At 49.3% G+C, this 20,491-nt stretch overlaps 1 protein-coding gene across 1 annotated transcript in view; it reads right to left on the bottom strand.

Moving 5' to 3' along the window:
* LOC119974807 (protein spinster homolog 3-like) overlaps positions 1 to 20,491 on the bottom strand; it is a 209,366-nt gene that overhangs the window by 157,384 nt on the left and 31,491 nt on the right. The window lies entirely within an intron of this gene.

Genomic DNA, 20,491 nt, shown 5'->3' with positions numbered 1-20,491 from the left:
TTGTTTTGCAATGACTTATTTTCCCACACTTTTACCTTTGGCACCCCCCCGGGGAGAACGTACAGACTCCGCACAGACAGTGACCCAACAGGGAATCGAACCTGGGACCCTGGCGCTGTGAAGCAACTGTGCTAACCATTGTGCTACCATGCATCTCGCACTACTGACCAGATCTCAAAGTCAGCACTGATTTCCAGCCTGTAGGATGGAAGCTCTGCAAAAGCAAAGGCACTTCAGGAAGACTGGTAAACTCAATCTAAATTGGAAAACTTTCAAACAACAGTTTGAAGTTTTTTTATCTTCCTCCGCGCTAGAATCAGCTCCTGACCAGTGTAAAATTGCGCTTCTTCTAAATTTAACTGGACCGCAAGCAATCTAGGCGTATAATTCTTTCCAATTTTAAGACTGTGAGGGTGAAAAGAAATATGAACTGGTAATGAACAAATTCGACATCCATGCTCAGTCTTGTAATTTTTCGTCTGTAGCGGATTCACTAACCGTGATCAAATCGTTTTTGCCGTTAACGATGAGCGGTTGCGTGAAAGTTTACTCCGACGGGAAATTCTGTCTTTAGATGAAGCAATTAATCTCTGTACGGCTAGTGAACAGGCTACAAATCAATATGCAGAGTTTGAGGCTCAAGAAAAGGGCGCAAATTCGTAAAACATGGCCGACGCCATTAACTCAGTGACGCAGTTTAGAAGTTAGCGCGCCACTGAAGGTGGCCATTTTGAACATGACACAGGCAGTGTGATGACGTGTGCCTGTTGTGGACATGTCCATTTAGAAAAACCTGCCCTGCAAATGGAAAAAATTGGTCGCAATGCGGTAAATCGAATCGTTTTGCCTCCCAATGTCATTCAACATCAGCAAAACCAGTGAAAGATTCTAAAAAATCGTACAAAGGAGATAAGAAAGTATAGAGTGTTACAAACAAAGGTGCTGAAGAAACAAAATTTCATTCAAATTTAGAATCTACAAGACACTTCTTTCATGGTTGGTGCGATTGCAACGGTAAATAAATTGGACACCGATGAAAATAAAATACAGATCTGAAAAAGGACTGGACTGTTACACTGAACGTAAATGGTTCAGGTGTTCCATTTAAGCTTGACACAGGTGCGTATGCCAACTTAATTACAGATGCAGATCTGACACTGATAAAGAAGTCTCCAAAGATTGAAACATCCAAATGTCGTCTGACTCACTACAATGGAAACACAATTGAAACAAGAGGTTCCTGCACCCTCATAGTAAAGAATTGTGAGTTATGCATTCCCTCTGCAAAATCATCATTGATAGATGTAGATGCATGCATGCAACTAAATTTGATACAGAGAGTCCATACTGCCCGCACATTCAATGGTTCTCTCAGTGGTGAAGTAGAAGAGATCCAGAGCAAATTCCCGAATGTATTCAGTGGAATCGGGTACGTTACCGTTCACTTATAGCATTCAGCTAAAGAGCGAAGCTAAGCCAGTGATACATCCACCTCGTAGAGTACCAGCACCTTTAAGAGACTATGAATTGTGACTATGAAGGATGAATTGGACAGGATGTTGCAGTGCAAAATCATATCAAAGCTAACTGAACCAAGTGACTGGGTGAGCTCAATGGTGCATGTTCGCAAACCAAATGGTGACTTACACATATGCATTGATCCAAAAGATCTCAACTCGACGTAGGTAGGAAAAGAGGTGTGGAGGTAATAAAAAGTTTAGGGAGTTAGGCTGGAAGTTAAAGGCCAGGACAGACAGAGTTATCATCTCTGGTTTGTTGCCGGTGCCACGTGATAGCGAGGCTAGGAATAGGGAGAGAGTGCAGTTGAACACATTACTGCAGGAATGGTGTAGGGGGGAGGGCTTCAGGTATTTGGATAATTGGAGCGCATTCTGGGGAAGGTGGGACCTGTACAAGCAGGACGGGTTGCATCTGAACCAGAGGGGCACCAATATCCTGGGAGGGAGGTTTTCTAGTAGTCTTCGGGGGGGTTTAAACTAATTTGGCAGGGGAATGGGAACCGGATTTGTAGTCCAGCAACTAAGGAAGCCGATATTCAGGACGCCAAAGCGTGTAGTGACGCAGTGGGGAAGGTAACACTGACAAAGGAGAGTACTTGCAGGCAAGGAGATGGGTTGAAGTGTGTATACTTCAACGCAAGAAGCATCAGGAATAAGGTGGGTGAACTTAAGGCATGGATCGGTACTTGGAACTACGATGTGGTGGCCATTACGGAAACGTGGATAGAAGAGGGGCAGAAATGGTTGTTGGAGGTCCCTGGTTATAGATGTTTCAACAAGATTAGGGAGGATGGTAAAAGAGGTGGAGGGGGTGGCATTGTTAATTAGAGATAGTAAAACAGCTGCAGAAAGGCAGTTCGAGGAGGATCTGCCTACTGAGGTAGTATGGGTTGAAGTCAGAAATAGGAAAGGAGCAGTCACCTTGTTGGGAGTTTTCTATAGGCCCCCCAATAGCAGCAGAAATGTGGAGGAACAGGTTGGGAAACAGATTTTGGAAAGGTGCAGAAGTCACAGGGTAGTAGTCATGGGTGACTCCAACTTCCCAAATATTGGGCGGAATTCTCCACTCCCCACGTGGCGTGGGAGAATCGTGGGAGGGCCTCCTGACATTTTTTACGCCCCCCCTGGCACCCCCGCGATTTCCCCCCCCCCCTCGTAAAAATCGCCGCTCGCCGTTTTTCACGGCAAACGGCGATTCTCCGAGCCCGTTTCACCACGGCAGCAACCACACCTGGTCGCTGCATTCGTGAAACGGGCGCCGGATGCCCGTTTGGGGCATCCAGGGGCCCGATTGGGACGGGAGCACCGCGACTGTGGTCCAGAGGCAACAGGCCCGCGATCGGTGCCCACCAATCGTCGGGCTTGCGTCCAAAACGGACGCACTCTTTCCCCTCCGCCGCCCGGCAAGATCAAGCCACCACATCTTGCCGCGTGGCGGTGCAGAAAGACGGTACTGCGGGTTCGCGTCGTCTGCGCGCTGATGTCATCCGCGCATGCGCTGGTTCCTGCGCATGCGCGGATGATATCCGCGAAGCGCCGTTCGGGCGTCATTTCCGGCAGCCGAGGTCGCGGTCAGGAACGATGGGGGCCCGCTCCTAGCCCCCCGGGTGGGGGTGAATTAGGTGCGGGGAGCGGGACCCGAGGCCATCGTGATCCTCGGCCGAGTTCACGACGGCCTCCACGATTTTGGCTACCAGAGGAGAATTCCGCCCATTGAGTGGAAACTCTTTAGATCAAATAGTTTGGATGGGGTGGTGTTTGTGCAGTGTGTCCAGGAAGCTTTTCTAACAGAGTATGTAGATTGTCCGACCAGAGGAGAGGCCATATTGGATTTGGTACTTGGTAATGAACCAGGGCAGGTGATAGATTTGTTAATGGGGGAGCATTTTGGAGGTAGTGACCACAATTCTGTGACTTTCAGTTTAGTTATGGAGAGGGATAGGTGCGTGCAACAGGGCAAGGTTTACAATTGGGGGAAGGGTAAATACAATGCTGTCAGACAAGAACTGAAGTGCATAAGTTGGGAACATAGGCTGTCAGGGAAGGACACAAGTGAAATGTGGAACTTGTTCAGGCAGGGAAGAGATGGTCGAGTGAGGGAACCATGGTTGACAAGAGAGGTTGAATGTCTTATTAAGAGGAAGAAGGAGACTTATGTAAGGCTGAGGAAACAAGGTTCAGGCAGGGCGCTGGAGGGATACAAGATAGCCAGGAGGGAACTGAAGAAAGGGATTAGGAGAGCTAAGAGAGGGCATGAAAAATCTTTGGCGGGTAGGATCAAGGAAAACCCCAAGGCCTTTTGCACATCTATGAGAAATATGAGAATGACTAGAGCGAGGGTAGGTCCGATCAAGGACAGTAGCGGGAGATTGTGTATTCAGTCTGAAGAGATAGGAGAGGTCTTGAACGGGTACTTTTCTTCAGTATTTACAAACGAGAGGGCCCATATTGTTGTAGAGGACAGTGTGAAGCAGACTGGTAAGCTCGAGGAGATACTTGTTAGGAAGGAAGATGTGTTGGGCGTTTTGAAAAACTTGAGGATAGACAAGTCTCCCGGGCCTGACGGGATATATCCAAGGATTCTATGGGAAGCAAGAAATGAAATTGCAGAACCGTTGGCAATGATCTTTTCGTCCACACTGTCAACAGGGGTGGTGCCAGGGAGAATGGCGAATGTTGTGCCCCTGTTCAAAAAAGGGAATAGGGAGAACCCTGGAAATTACAGGCCAGTTAGTCTTACTTCGGTGGTAGGCAAAGTAATGGAAAGGGTACTGAGGGATAGGATTTCTGAGCATCTGGAAAGACACTGCTTGATTAGGGATAGTTAGCATGGATTTGTGAGGGGTAGGTCTTGCCTTACAAGTCTTATTGACTTCTTTGAGGAGGTGACCAAGCATGTGGATGAAGGTAAAGCAGTGGATGTAGTGTACATGAATTTTAGTAAGGCATTTGATAAGGTTCACCATGGTAGGCTTATGCAGAAAGTAAGGAGGCATGGGATAGTGGGAAATTTGCCCAGTTGGATAACGAACTGGCTAACTGATAGAAGTCAGAGAGTGGTGGTGGATGGCAAATATTCAGCCTGGAGCCCAGTTACCAGTGGGGTACCGCAGGGATCAGTTCTGGGTCCTCTGCTGTTTGTGATTTTCATTAATGACTTGGATGAGGGAGTTGAAGGGTGGGTCAGTAAATTTGCAGATGATACGAAGATTGGTGGAGTTGTGGATAGTGAGGAGGGCTGTTGTCGGCTGCAAAGAGACATAGATAGGATGCAGAGCTGGGCTGAGAAGTGGCAGATGAAGTTTAACCCTGGCAAGTGTGACGTTGTCCATTTTGGAAGGACAAATATGAATGCGGAATACAGGGTTAACGGTAGGGTTCTTGGCAATGTAGAGGAGCAGAGAGATCTTGGGGTCTATGTTCATAGATCTTTGAAAGTTGCCACTCAAGTGGATAGAGCTGTGAAGAAGGCCTATGGTGTGCTCGCGTTCATTAGCAGAGGGATTGAATTTAAGAGCCGTGAGGTGATGATGCAGCTGTACAAAACCTTGGTAAGGCCACATTTGGAGTACTGTGTGCAGTTCTGGTTATTTCATTTTAGGAAGGATGTGGAAGCTTTGGAAAAGGTGCAAAGGAGATTTACCAGGATGTTGCCTGGAATGTAGAGTAGGTCTTACGAGGAAAGGTTGAGGGTGCTAGGCCTTTTCTCATTAGAACAGAGAAGGATGAGGGGCGACTTGATAGAGGTTTATAAGATGATCAGGGGAATAGATAGAGTAGACAGTCAGAGACTTTTTCCCCGGGTGGAACAAACCATTACAAGGGGACATAAATTTAAGGTAAATGGTGGAAGATATAGGGGGGATGTCAGAGGTAGGTTCTTTACCCAGAGAGTAGTGGGGGCATGGAATGCACTGCCTGTGGAAGTAGTTGAGTTGGAAACGTTAGGGGCTATTGGATAGGTACATGGATTAGGTTAGAATAATGGAGTGTAGATTAATTTGTTCTTAAGGGCAGCGCGGTAGCATTGTGGATAGCACAATTGCTTCACAGCTCCAGGGTCCCAGGTTCGATTTCGGCTTGGGTCACTGCCTGTGTGGAGTCTGCACATCCTCCCCATGTGTGCGTGGGTTTCCTCCGGGTGCTCTGGTTTCCTCCCACAGTCCAAAGATGTGCAGGTTGGGTGGATTGGCCATGATAAATTGCCCTTAGTGTCCAAAATTCTATGATCTATGATTAACCTGGGGCAGAAGTTCGGCACAACATCGTGGGCCGAAGGGCCTGTTCTGTGCTGTATTTCTCTATGTTCTATGTATTTCTCTATGTTCTAATAACAATATCAAACAGGAACACTACCTAATCCCGAAAAGAGAAGAAAACATGGCAGAAATGGGTCATGCCAAATACTTACGAAACTGGACACCTCGAGAGGATTTTGGCAACTACAGTTAGATAACAAAAGTAGAAAGCTGTGCACATTTAATACTCCACTTGGAAGGTACTGTTTCAACAAGCTACCTTTCGGCATAATATTGGCTTTGGTAATATTCCACTGAGCGATGGAAACAATAACTGAAGGGATACCTGGTGTTCGAGTCTATGTTGATGACGTGATTATATGGTCAAATACTCCTGAAGAACATAGTTCAAGACTCATGCAAATCATGACAAAAGTTAAATTGTAAGGCCTGAAATTAAACAGAGACAAATGGCAATTTGCCATACAGAAATTGAAGTTTCTAGGTGATGTAATCTTGAAAGAACGTGTGCAACCGGATCAAGATAATCAAGATACCAATTTCAAAAGATAAAAAGACGATTCTAAGAATGCTTGGTGTCATCAATTTAATGGGCAAATCTATCCACCAGAATGGCAGCATTATGAAATCTTATCGAGAGGAATGTTTCATTTGTGTGGACGCCTGCATGAAGCTGAATGGAAGGGCATGAAGTCACCATTAACAACAACCCCTGCATTAGTATTCTTTGATCCGACCAAAGAAACCAAGATCTCAACTGATGTCAGTCAGAATGGGATTGGAGCTGTATTACTTCAGAAATCCGAGGAAAATCTCTGGAAACCTGTTGCATATGCATCGCGTGCAATGACTCCAACAGAACAGAGATACGCACAAATAGAAAAAGAATGTCTAGAATCACCATCCTTTAGTGAACATAATGAGAAAAGATCTAAATGACATGTCACTGTGGTGATGTGCATCACTGTAAATACACAAGGGGTTAATGTAAATACATGTAGACTAGCTAGACACTAGAGGGAGCACCAGAGACATCACACACACACACTCAACCAATAGATCAGTTAGATAGGACACGACCAATGGGCATTCACGATACACACAGAGGTGAAACGAGCACAGGAGGGCATTACACCAACCCATATATAAAGGACAACACACACATGATCTTCCTCTTTCCAGTGGAGACAGTCAATGAGTACAGACACAGGGTTGATTCGATATCACTCCCACCACGCGGATTGTAGCAGTCTGGTTAGTCAGTCTGGGTAGCTATAGTAGGATTAACAGTAGTGTTGAACCCAAGTTATAGAAGTGTATATAGTTTAATAAACGTGTTGAAGTTATCTCCACGTCTGAACCTTCTTTTGTCAAGTGCACCACAAGGAAGCCGCTTATGCTACACCTAGAGCATAACAAGACAGTCACCACGATTACAAAGGATGATGGTGAAGCTTCGTAGATATGGGGCTGGATTCTAGGCATCCCAATGCTGAAATCACGGCCGGCGGCGGGGCAGAGAATCCATTTCCCCGCATGGAATCGGGACCGGCGGCCGGTTCCCCGATTCTCCAGGGCCTGAAAAGCAGCGTTCTCTCCGAGTACGCCGCGCCGCATATCCCATACCTGCAGCCATTGCTGGAGGCCCGCCCACCATTCTCCACCCCCGACTGGCCAAAGTCCCGACGGAAGAGAAAATGCTGAAAAATCTCAGCAGGTCTGGCAGAATCTGTAGGGAGTGAAAAGAGCTAACATTTCAAGTCCAATGACTCTTTGTCAAAGCCCGACGGCGTGGATCTAACATAGTCCTGCCGGTCAGGATACAAGCGTGGCGGCTGTGGACTCAGTCCACGGCCGCCCTGGTCGGGGGTGAGCCGATTGGTGGGCAGGGGAGGGTTTATATCTGACCAGGCTATTTTTGGCTGGGCGGTCCGGGTCGTGAACGCGGCCGATCAGGGCACTATGTTTAAGGTCCAGCTCCGCGGCCGCTGGAGGCCGCCGCCGTGCGCATGCGCGGCTTCTGACCCGGAAGTGTGGGGGCCCGTATCTGCAGCAAAAGCTGTTAGTTTTATGATGGGTCCCTGCTAGCCCTCTGCAGGGCTGGGAATATGTGACCCTTCCACACCAGTTTTGCTGGTGAGAAAGGCCACAGTTTTTACAATGGCGTGGGGACATAGTCCCAAAAACAGAGAATTCAGCCCATGATTTTACGTTATTTTATACGCCAGGCAAAGATCTTGGTGTGGCCGATGCTCTGTCACGTGCCACTAGTTTCACTGATGAGCCAACAGCAGAAGTAATCTTAAATGTGGAAGCCCAAGCCAAGTTCATAGCAGACATGCTACCAGTGTCTGATGCACAACTTAGCCCGATTCATGAAGAAACAGCAAAAGATGCCATCCTTCAGCGTGTGATGAAACACTTGGCGGGAGGATGGCCCAATGGCAGCTACAACAGTTTCAGAAGTGTAAAGGATGACCTAACTGTTGTAAATGGTTTTCTGCTGAAAGGGGACAGAATTGTCATTCCATCCTGCATGCAAAGACGTATCCCAGCCCGTATACATGAAGGGCATAGAAAAATGCAAAAGACGTGCAAGGCAATCAGTCTATTGGCCAGGCATAAATAAGGATGTGGACAATTGTTTTCAAGATTGTAGTGTCTGCCAGATGCATCAATTGTCCCAGTGCAAAGAGACATTTGCTTGGAGTGAACTGATCACTAACCCATGGTCCAAAATTGGGATGGACTTATTTTATTTTAGAGGAAATTACTACCTGATAATAATTGACTACTATTCAAACTATCCAGAAGCAGTGACCCGAATAGATTTGACTGCTCAATCAGTCATCAGAGCCACAAAATCTACATTTGCATTACATAGCATAGCCCTAAAGGTCATAATGGATAATGTTCCCTGTGTTAGTTGTTGGGAGTGGTCGTCATTTGACAAATGCGACAACTTCCAGCACATCACATCAAGTCCGTTGTACCCACAGTCAAATGGGAAAGCCGAGAAAGGTGTTGGAATAGTCAAGAACCTATTTAAAAAGGCATATGATGACCAACAGGATTTTTCTTTGGCACTGTTAAGTTACAGAACTACTCCTTTAGTATCCAGGCTTATCGCCAGCCCAGCTGTTGATGGGTAGAAAGCTACATGCGCCGGTGCCAGGGATAACCATTCCAAATGGAAGAACAGACAGTAGATAAAACGCATCATCAGAAGAACAAACAAGATTCATACTACAATCAGCATGCAAAGGAACTACCTCCACTGAGACAAGGCGATATCATTCAGATACAAAATCCAAATGCTAGGTGGTCGGAAAAAGCAAATGTTGTGAGTGAAATTGCACCACGTTCACATGTTGCCCAGACGAAAGCTGGAGTGATGTACAGAAGGAATCAAAGAGCTTTATTCAAAATCAAGAATCCAGTTCATATCGTTTCTCGGCCTTTTGGCTGAGATGAGCGTGAGGTCAGGTGTAATGCCTGGATCTGGTATGTCTCTCTTGTGGGGACCATGAATTGGATTCAATTTGAGTTGTTTTTTGGAGCAGGCAAGGAGCGGGATTAGGGATTTGTCCCTGTCCACACTCTGAGCTCTGGCTTCGTAACTCTGATAAAGTAATAAAAAATAAATAAAACAAAGAATCCAGTTCATGCTCCAACATGACTGGACTCAATATTTTGGAATGTTGAATTTCCAACAGTATTTTTGGTCTACCATGAAACATGAACAGACAAAGGACAGTTCTAATGATACCTAGTGCGCATTAAGAAGGTCCACAAGGATAAAAAAGAACCTAAACATCTGAATTTGTAAAGAATAACTTGCTACTCTGTAATTCTGATGTTATGCTCACTGACATAACATTGTCAATGCCAGATACATATTCCCATACATGTAGGTATGAAATGTTTGAAAATGTTTCAAACATGTTCAAAGAAAGGGGGGGGTGACATTAGGTAGAAAGTCTAGTACATAAAGGGTTCATGTAATATCATAATCGATCAAATGATGGAGCTGAGGAGCAGACCTGTGAAGAGGAATGCCTCTCAGGCTTCTTGTGGAGAGTGTGGAGAAGGCGAGAGTAGGTTAGAGAGACAAGGAGCAGAACAGAGTACAATTTAAGATAGCGTGCATGAGACAAGTGTTAGTATAGTGTAGATTGTAGGTTAGTTAGAATATTGCTTGGTTTAGGAATAGTGCTCGAACTGCATAATAAGTAGTGTTATAAATTAGCTTTGTTTATTTTACTTAGCTTTTTTGTGGTCTTTGTGTACACTACAAATCCATCCGAGTATAAACAACACAAAGAACACCATAATGGATGCTCTGTAAGCCCGGGCATCCAACTATATCATCTTGCAGTTAGCACAGTTGCTTCACAACTCCAGGGTCCCAGGTTCGGCTCTCAGTTTGGGTCACTGTCTATGTGGAGTCTGCACGTTCTCCCTGTGTATGCGTGGGTTTCCTCCGGGTGCTCTGGTTTCCTCCCACAGTCCAAAGATGTGCAGGTTAGGTGGATTGGCTATTCTAAATGGCCCTTAGTGTCCAAAAAGGTTAGGAGGGGTTATTGGGTTACGGGGATAAAGGGGGATAGGGTGGAGATGTGGGCCTTGGTGAGGTGCTCTTTCCAAGGGCTGGTGCAAACTTGAAGGGCTGAATGGCCTCCTTCTGCTCTGTAAATTCTATGATTCTATGATCTTCCAGCTGGACCAGGTCCACCAAGATGCCTGGGCTGCAGGATTTGCTGCCATCGCCGGGATTCCCCAGGTCCAGGGGGCGATTGATGGCACGCATATCACCCTGCTCAATATTAACAGGAAAGGGTTCAGATCATGTGACAATCACTTATTGTCACACGTAGGCTTCAATGAAGTTGCTGTGAAAAGCCCCTAGTCGCCACATTTCGGCGCCTGTTCGGGGAGGCTGGTACGGGAATTGAACCCGCGCTGCTGGCCTTGTTCTGCATTACATAGATTTACATAGAACATATAGAAGCCAGCTGTTTAGCCCACTGTGCTAAACCAGCCCCATGTGTGACATCCAGGGGCACTCGGAGATCGCTGATGTCATTGAGGACCACCCCAGGATGACAGGCTGGCTGCTCAGGGACAAGAGATACCCGCTGAGGTCATGGCTGATGATGCTAGTGCGGAGGCTGGAGACCGAAGCGGAGACCCGTTATAACGAGGCCAATGTTGCCACCCATGCTGTCACTGAGCGGTGAATCGGACTGCTGAAAATTTGGTTCTGATGCCTGGACTGCTCTGGTGGTGCACTGCAGTACTCTGTCCAGGGGATCTCCCTGTGCCCTCCACATCCTGGATAATTTGGGGAAGGCCATCTATGAGCCTTCTTGCTCCAGACATAATTAGGGCAGAGCTGGTAAGGGGTCAGGATCCACAGAGGCCACCCCCCCCCCCCCCCAACCGCCTGATTTAAAAGCCCCCATCACCACCAAACCCGCCACAGGAGAGGACACAAGAGTCTGGAGAAAATTGCAGGGCAATGGTGAAAGAACCGCGGAGTGGAACTAATTAATTAGCTCCTTCAAAGAGGCAGCACTCTTTCTGCACAGTAGGATTCCATCATTCTATAACTCTGTCAGGAGGTCCAGTGATGATGTCTACGAGCCAGAAACTCTGGGTTTGAGCCCCTCTTCAGGACTAGATGACCAAGGAAGGTGGCTGAGCATCAACCTGCAGATCCTTCCAACGCTTGCCAATGGCAGGCAGTAAAAGTGGGAGATCCCTGGTCAGCCATGGGATGGAAAGAAAGTTGGAGACTCTACCATCACTCTCCATAGCTCCAGGTTGCAACATGCGTGGAAAAGTGCATTGTTGCCACAGCAACTTGGACTCCAAGTGAACTATAACACGCCACCGTCGGTTGCTCCATACCAGGATGTTGCCTGGTATGGAGGGCATTAGCTATGAGGAGAGGGTGAATAACCTCAGTTTATTCTCACTGGAATGACAAAGGTTGAGGGGCGACCTGATCGAGGCCTGCAAAATTATGAGGGGCATAGACAGAGTGGATAATCAGAGACTTTTTCCCATGGTAGAGGGGTCAATTACTAGGGGCATAGGTTTAAGGTGCGAGGGGCAAGGTTTAGAGGCGATGTACGAGGCAAGTTTTTTACACAGAGGGTAGCGGGTGCCTGGAACTCGCTGCCAGAGGAGGTGGTGGAAGCAGGGATGATAGTGACGTTTAAGGGGCATCTTGACAAATACATGAATAGGATGGGAATAAAGGGAAACATACCCCGGAAGTGTAGAAGATTTTAGTTTGGACGGGCAGCATGGTCGGCACAGGCTTGGAGGGCCGAAGGGCCTGTTCCTGTGCTGTACTTTTCTTTGTTCTTTGTTGGTTGTTCTCACAAAGACCACCTACTTTCCTCCATGTCATTGCTGAGTTCCCTTGTTCAGCCCATCCCGTTGAAAATCTCAATTGTGCCTTTTGCAGCTGCAGATTCAATGAGCAGCAATTCTGACTTCCATAATAAGCAGACAGTATCAAACCAGCCTCTGTATCCCTCCTTGAGTTTCACTTCCCTGACATCAATTTGCCCCGGGCAGCCTTCAGAAAATTGTTTTCAAAAGCCAACACTCCTTCCAGCCTCATAATGTTTTCGCATCCCTTTAGTTTTCCCAGTAGCTGTGTCTGGAAATGCTTGTCTTAGTTTATTACGGTTTCTCGGGGGAGCTGGCAGCTGGAGGCTTTAACTTGAGATCAGAGGTACGGCCACAACCCCCTATATCTCTGCTAACAAACATCCCAACCCTGATTGTCAGCTCACAGTGCACAGACAGTGCTGAGACAGCAGGCACATGATAACTGAATTTACTTCAGCTGCAGTGGATTATTTTTCTAGTCACACAAAACGCTGGGTTTCAGATATTCAGGAAACCACAAATTAATAACAGATTGCCTAGCTGCAGTTTGACACTGTCCAAATCTCACGAAATGATCTGGAGACTGGTGTCAAACCAGCACACAGGGCTGGCAATGCCTAGGTGGGGCATTTTGTTAAAGATTTCCTCTGATAACCACCTCTGCCTCCAACCAACTCCCATCACCAACACTTCTATCCTTCATAAACGGGAAGTTTTCAAAGAAAATGAATAAAGATACAGGTTTTCTTAACATCACTATGACCTTGAATCTGGGCTATTCATAGCAGTGTCCTTGACATTAATTTTAGTTATGGGGTTGTATGTTCATTGCTCCACGAAAAGCCACAACTTCTTTCTCAGCCCATTCTCATCCTGTCCTCCAATTCTCAAAGACTGTTTGAATGTCACAAGATTGATAGATTTACTTTTTCTTTGCAAAGAATCTCCAAATGCCAGAAAAATAATTCATTCCATTGGAGGTCCTTGCCACAGGACCTCAATGGTTGGGCAGGCAGCTGCTTTGAAGGCATTATCTAGGAGGGCAGTCGGGTCCGTGAAGGTCTCACGTGGGGTGGTCAAGTGTGCCATGGCAACCATGCAAATTACCCAATTGTTAATGTGCTTTTGCTTCACCATTGGAGACGGTCGCCCAGTTTGAAGAATATTTTCAAAATATGATTCAGGCACTTGGTAAGCGGTCCAGGTATGGGACTCAGCGTGCGAGTGTGGTAGCACCGTGATTCTGAGTTCAAATCACACCCGAGCAAGTCATGAAATGTAATCAATTCATAAGTTCATAGATCATAGAATTTACAGTGCAGAAGGAGACCATTCGGCCCATCGAGTCTGCACCAGCCCTTGGAAATAGCACCCCACTTAAGCCCACGCCTCAAGCCTATCCCCGTAACCCAACCTAACCTTTTTGGGCACTAAGGGCAATTTAGCAACATCTTTGGACTGTGGGAGGAAGCCGGAGCACCTGGAGGAAACCCACGCGGACACGGGGAGAACGTGCAGACTCTGCGCAGTGACCCAAGCCGGGAATCGAACCTGGGATCCTGGACCTGCGAAGCAACTATGCTAACCATTGTGCTACCGTGCTGCCCTGAAGTTCTGAAGTACTTTGGGATGTCCTCAAGTTGTTTCACTTCCACAACCCAAAGATGTGCAGGTTAAGTGGATTGGCCACGCTAAGTTGGAAAAGAAAAATCTAAAACATTTTTTAAGTTGTCAAAGATTCAGCACAAATTTTCTTAAATTTGGGAAGGAGAAAAAGTGGCCCAGAGCTAGCTGGTTCATAAATCTCCACCAGGGAGGAATATCTGCCAATTCTACCCAGCAACCATAGAATCATAGAATCCCGACAGAAGGAGGCCAGTCGGCCCATCAAATCCACACCAATGCTTGGAAAGAGCACCCTACCTAGGCCCACACCTTCACCCTCTCCCCATAACCCAGTAACTCCCTAATTTTTGGACTCTAAGGGGCAATTTAGCCTGGCCAATCCACCTAACCTGCACATCTTTGGACTGTGGGAGGAAACCGGAGCACCCGGAGGAAACCCACGTAGACACAGGGGGCATGTGCAAACTCCACACCGACAGTGACCCGAGGACAGAATTGAACCCGGGTCCCTGGTGCTTTGAGGCAGCAGTGCTAACCACTGCATGGTTGATGATTAGTGATTGACTTTCCTTGAGGATTCTTCTGTTTGGCCGGCTGAAGATGCACAAAAGCAGTGTAAATGCATTTAATCTGGGGACTTTGCAGACCTTCTGCTGAAGTTATTAGAGCTCATGTGGAAATTCAAGCCACTTGCATGCTGAGTGATAAGAATCAAGTGAGGCCTTGAACAGCAGAAATTGCTACAGCCATTCTAAAAGAGGAGGAAGTGAGAGTGAGAGAGGCAAAGAGAATCCAATAACAGTTTTATAATTGTGTAAGTGGTTGTCGACACACTTTATAAATTAAGAACAAACCTAAAATTGCAAGCCATAATTTAACTTAATGCACTCAACAGGGACAGGTTCAATGATGTAAAGTCAGACGTGCTGTAAAATATATACCTGGCCCTTACCGATTGGGTGGGTCTCCAGTCGGAGAGTGCTATGGTCAGATCACTATCTGCTCTATACCGCGGCCTATTGCTCACACTAATATGAATGGACAAAATGGCCGAACAGGACAAGAGCAGCTGCTCCATTCAGCCTGTCCCACATCATGGGCGCAATTCTCCCAACGGGAGACTAAGGGTGGAATTCTCCGCTCCCCACGCCGGGTGGGAGAAACGCGGGATGACCGGGCACCTCACGACACGCCCACTGGCGCCCCCCCGCAATTCTCCCATCCCCACCCGGGAGAATCGCCGCTCACCGTTTTTCACGGCGACCGGCGATTCGCCACCCCGGATGGGCCGAGCTGCCGTTCCCGACCGGTTCACGACGGCGGCAACCACACCTGGTCGCTGCCGTCGTGAACATGGGTGCCAAATGTTGGTTTGAGGATTGTGGGGGGCGGAGAGGGGAGTGAGCACCACGGCCGTGCTCGGGAGGGGACTGGCCCGCGATCGGTGCCCACCGATCGTCGGGCCGGCGACTCAAAGCGACGCACTCTTTCCCCTCCTCCGCCCCGCAATATCAAGCCGCCACGTTTTACGGGGCAGCGGAGGGGAAGACGGCAACCGCGCATGCGCGGGTTTCAGCCGTCAGCCGTCGTGACGTCAGCCGCGCATGCGCAGGTTGGAGCCGCCAACCTGCGCATGCGCGGCTGATGTCACTTAGGCACCGCCGTCGCGTCATTCTTGGCACACCGCCTTGACGCAAGCGTCAAGGCCTGGCGGCCGAGAGTTACGGAAAGCCGCTCCTAGCCCCCCGGGTGGGGATGAATAAGGTGAGAGGAGCGGCCTCCGAGGCCGTCGTGAAACTCGGCCGAGTTCACGACGGCCTTCCCGATTTATCGCGGGAGTGGAGAATTCCACCCTAAGTGCCAACGCCGGAGTGAAAACCGAAATGTTTCACTCCGGCATCGGAGGCCGCTCCTCGCCCCCCTATTCTCCCACCCCCAGAGGGCTAGGAGCGGCGCCGCGTCAACTTCGCGCGCCGGGCCTTGGCGCCCGCGTCAAAACGGCGCCGCCTAAATGACGCGGCCAGCGGCGCCTAAATGACATCACCCGCGCATGCGCAGTTGCCGTCCTCCCCGCGGGCGACCCGCAAGACATGGACCATTGATCTTGCGGAGCGGCGGAGGGTAAAGAGTGCGTCTTTTAGAGACGCCGGCCCGGCGATCGGTGGGCACCAATCGCGGGCCAGACACCCACTGAGCACCCCCCTGGTGTTCGATCCTCCCCCCCACCCACACGCCACACACGCAGTGTTCTCACGCTGTTCACGCTGGCAGCGACCAGGTGTGGTTGGCACCGGCGTGAACCAGTCGTATTGGACAGGCCGCTCGGCCCATCCGGGCGGGAGAATCGCCGCTCAACTGTTAGAAACGGCGAGCGGCGATTCGCCGAGCGGCATGTCGTAAAATGCGGCCCACCGTTTTGGGGGCTGGTGGGAGAATCGCGTGTGGGTGCCAGGGCGGCATGGCGGGAATCGCCCGGCACTCCCGCGATTCTCCCACCCGGCGTGGGGGTCGGAGAATCGCGCCCCATGTCTATCAAAACTAAATACCTTCTACTTAGCAACCCTCCCACCCAAACTCAACACTCCCCTTTTTACCCATCTCCACCACCCCCCCCCCCCTCCCCCCCACCCAATCTCCATCCTTCCCCACAGGAATAATCTTTAGGAGAGGCTGCTGAAGTGTCTCCTTACTCTGCGCTGGCTGGAAGTGTTGACAGGTTGCACAGTTAAGGACTATGTTTGCGATGTCCTGGCTAATCCCGGGCCAGTAGACAGCCTGCCTGGCTCTGCGTCTGCACTTTCCACACCCAGGTGGCCCTCATGGATTTGACAGAGCACCAAGCTCTGGAGATTGTGTGGAATTACAATCCGGTCCAGTTTGCGGAGGATACCATCAACCACCGTCAGGTCGTCCTTTACATTGAAAATTTGAGGGCACTGCCCTTTTTGCCAGCCATTGGCTAGGTTTGCATAACATGCTGCAAGAGGGGGTCTTTGGCTGTCTCCTCACAGATACAAATCACCTTCTCATCAGATGCCGGAAGGGTGCAAGCCAGCGCCGGCCCTAGGGTTGCTGGCGCCCCGGGCAAGCTGAACTTCGGCGCCCTTCAGGGTGGGAGGGGGGGGGGGGGGGGGCGCGAGGGGGGGGGGGGGGGCCGAGGGGGGGGGGGGGGGGGGCCTTGGGAGACTTCTTGATGTGTTTGATGTCTGCCTGTGAGAGGAGGTTGGCAGAAGCACCTGTGTCCAGCTTGAACTGGATGGAGCAGCGGTTGACCTGCATCACCGCCGCCATCCGTCCTCCGAATCCACAGCGAGGATGGACTGAATGCGAGATGAGTTAGGTGTGGCATGTTCACGTGTGGTAATGATGCCCACTCGGTAGGCGGACTCCAGGCACTCGTCCTCTGGATCCGTTGTACTGCCAGGATCAGAATCCTGTAATCATCGTTGCACATTCTGGACGTGCCGTCGTCAGAATTGGGAGTGCTGGCCCCTGACTGGTGGTGCAGACCTGCACAAGGCTGCATAGTGTCCAGGCTTCCCGCAGTTTAAACATCGCCTGCCTCTTGCAGGGCAGTGTCCCTTTAAGTGGGCGTTGCCGCAGTTTGGGCACGTCATGACGTCGGCGTTGTGACGTGGTGTACTGTCGTCGCACATGCGCAGTGCGGTCGGTGCTGAGGCGCTGCATCCGGGAGATGGCCTGCACACTCACTGCCTCGTGGGAGGCAAGCTTCTCATTTTTAGCCAATTTGTATTGGGAATACCGATTTATTTGCGTGCTCATGCACTGTACATGTTTCAATCGTGACTGGCAGGGTCATATGCTTGATTTTTAAGAGCTGCTCTCTCAGAGGATCAGAGTGAACTCCAAACATGATTTGGTCTCTGATCATGGAGTCAGCAATATCACCAATGTTGCAGGACACCGCTAGCAGGCGGAGGCTAGTTAAGAAGAAGTTGAAAGATTCATCTTTACCTTGAAGACGTTGTTTGAATATGTGGCGCTCGAAGATTACATGGGTGTCCACTTCAAAGTGACTGTCAAACTTGTCAAGGATGGTCTGAAACTTTGTCTTGTCCCGGCCTTCAGTGAAGTAAAACGAGTTGAAGAGTTGGATGACTTGATCACCCACTGTTGAGAGGAGAAGCGCGATCTTCCTGGCATCAGACGCACCCACGAGGTCTGAGGCTTCGATGTACAGCAGAAACCTTTGCTTGAATGTCCGCCAGTTGGCACTGAGATTGCCGGAGGTCCTCAGCTGGTGAGCAGCCTGAATCTTCTCCATGGTGCCGGGATACATTTGCTGGTCGTCACGAAACGGACTGAGGTAAGACACCTTAAATTAGTAGTCTCCTGGTATCATGTCGTGTTAGGTACACTGGTATAACACTGACTGCAACTGGATGTAGTTTCGATCGAAAAGATACTCCAGACCTTGAAGTTAGTTCAATCAGGTTCATTGAACTAATAGTACAGTTAGCACAGTTCTCTGTGAGTTCAACTGTCTGCTAACTTATGTGTGATTACTCTGTCTGACTGAACCAGACTAGCTCTTAACCACGTGGTGGAGGTGTGAGATTGTAACAACACCCTTGACTGACTCTCTAGGTGTTCATCAGTGGAAAGAGGTGGAGTGTGAGTGCCTTGTGTCTTTTATAGTCAGATCCCACCCCTGAGTGTCCTGCCTGCTTATTGGTCATGTCCTGTTCTCTGTGTCCATTAGCTGCTTGTCTATGCCTGCCTGTATATCGTTATGTGTGTGTCTGCAAATCATGACAAACACTTACCATGTGGGCATTATTACAAAGTGTGAATATGCCATACCAGACACACCGCAAGTTCAATCAATTCTAGCTGTGGATAGCACAGGCCTCAATCTCGCTGATACCTAAGAAAGACAAAGACCCAACGGAATGTGGGTCATACAGACCCATATCTCTGCTGAACGCAGACGCCAAAATACTGGCCAAAATCCTAGCCAAAAGGCTAGAAGACTGTGTACCTCAGGTGGTCACAGAGGACCAGACGGGCTTCGTCAAAGGTAGACAGCTTACCGCGAACATCAGGCGCCTGCTGAACGTGATAATGACCCCCTCCGGGGAGAGAACACAAGAGGTGATCGTCTCCCTGGACGCAGAAAAGGCCTTCGACAGAGTCGAATGGAAATACCTCATAGAGGTACTGGAGCGGTTCGGGCTTGGAACAGGGTTCACCGCTTGGGTAAAGCTCCTATACAACGCCCCCATGGCGAGTGTACGGACCAACAATACCAACTCCCAATACTTCCAGCTGCACAGGGGCACCAGACAAGGATGCCCACTGTCCCCGCTGCTGTTCGCACTAGCAATCGAACCGCTAGCAATCGCGCTCAGGGCAGCAAAAAATTGGAGGGGGATCCGAAGGGGAGGTAGAGAGCACAGAGTCTCACTCTATGCGGATGATCTGCTCCTCTATATCTCGGACCCACAAAGCAGCATGGACGGAATCATAGCGCTCCTGAAAGAGTTTGGAGCCTTCTCGGGCTACAAACTCAACATGAGCAAAAGTGAGATCTTCCCAGTACACCCGCAAGGGGGGGGGGGGGGGCAGCACTAAAGGGCCTGCCGTTCAAACAAGCCCGAAATAAATTCCGTTACCTGGGGATCCAAATAGCCCATGACTGGAAAGGGATCCACAAATGGAACCTCACTAGCCTGACGGAGGAAGTAAAAAAGGACCTGCAAAGATGGAACACACTCCCGCTCTCCCTCGCGGGGAGAGTCCAGACGATCAAAATGAACGTACTGCCCAGGTTCCTTTTCCTGTTTAGATCCATTCCGATCTACATCCCCAAGGCCTTTTTCAAAGCGCTGGACAAACATATCATGGCGTTCGTATGGGGGGGTAAAAATGCTAGGATCCCAAAGAAGGTCATACAAAAAACAAAATCCAGGGGGGGGCTAGCCCTCCCGAATCTACAATTCTACCACTGGGCGGCAACAGCCGAGCGAGTAAGGGGATGGATCCAGGAGCCAGAAGCCGAGTGGGTGCGTGCGGAGGAGGTCTCCTGCATGGGAACCTCCCTCCGGGCCCTCGCCACGGCAGCACTCCCATCCCCACCCAAAAAACACTCCACCAGCCCAGTGGTGACGGCCACCCTCCAATCCTGGAACCAACTGCGGCAGCAATTTGGCCTGTACAAAATGTCGGACAAGGCTCCCATCTGCAACAACCATAGGTTCACACCAGCACTGACTGACGCCACCTTCAAAAGGTGGAGGCAGGACGGGGGGACACTGACAGTCAAGGACCTATACACGGACGACAGGATCGCAACACTGGACGAACTGACAGAGAAATTTCAGCTAGCTGGGGGGAACGAGCTACGGTACCTGCAGCTCAAAAACTTCCTACGAAAGGAGACAAGGACATACCCACAACCGCCACGACAGACACTACTGGAAGACCTACTGGACGCAAGTATCCTACAGAAAGGGAACTGTAGTGACATGTATGACCGACTGGTAGATAGGGACGACACCGTACTGGACGCAACAAGAAGGAAATGGGAGGACGACCTGGGGATGGAGATAGGGTGGGGACTCTGGAGCGAAGCACTGCATAGGGTCAACTCCACCTCCACGTGCGCAAGGCTCAGCCTGACGCAACTAAAAGTGGTACATAGAGCCCACTTAACGA

Source organism: Scyliorhinus canicula, chromosome 12, assembly GCF_902713615.1.
Source record: "Scyliorhinus canicula chromosome 12, sScyCan1.1, whole genome shotgun sequence".
NCBI classification, from domain to species: Eukaryota; Metazoa; Chordata; class Chondrichthyes; order Carcharhiniformes; family Scyliorhinidae; genus Scyliorhinus; species Scyliorhinus canicula.
This window is presented reverse-complemented; position numbering and strand designations above follow the sequence as displayed.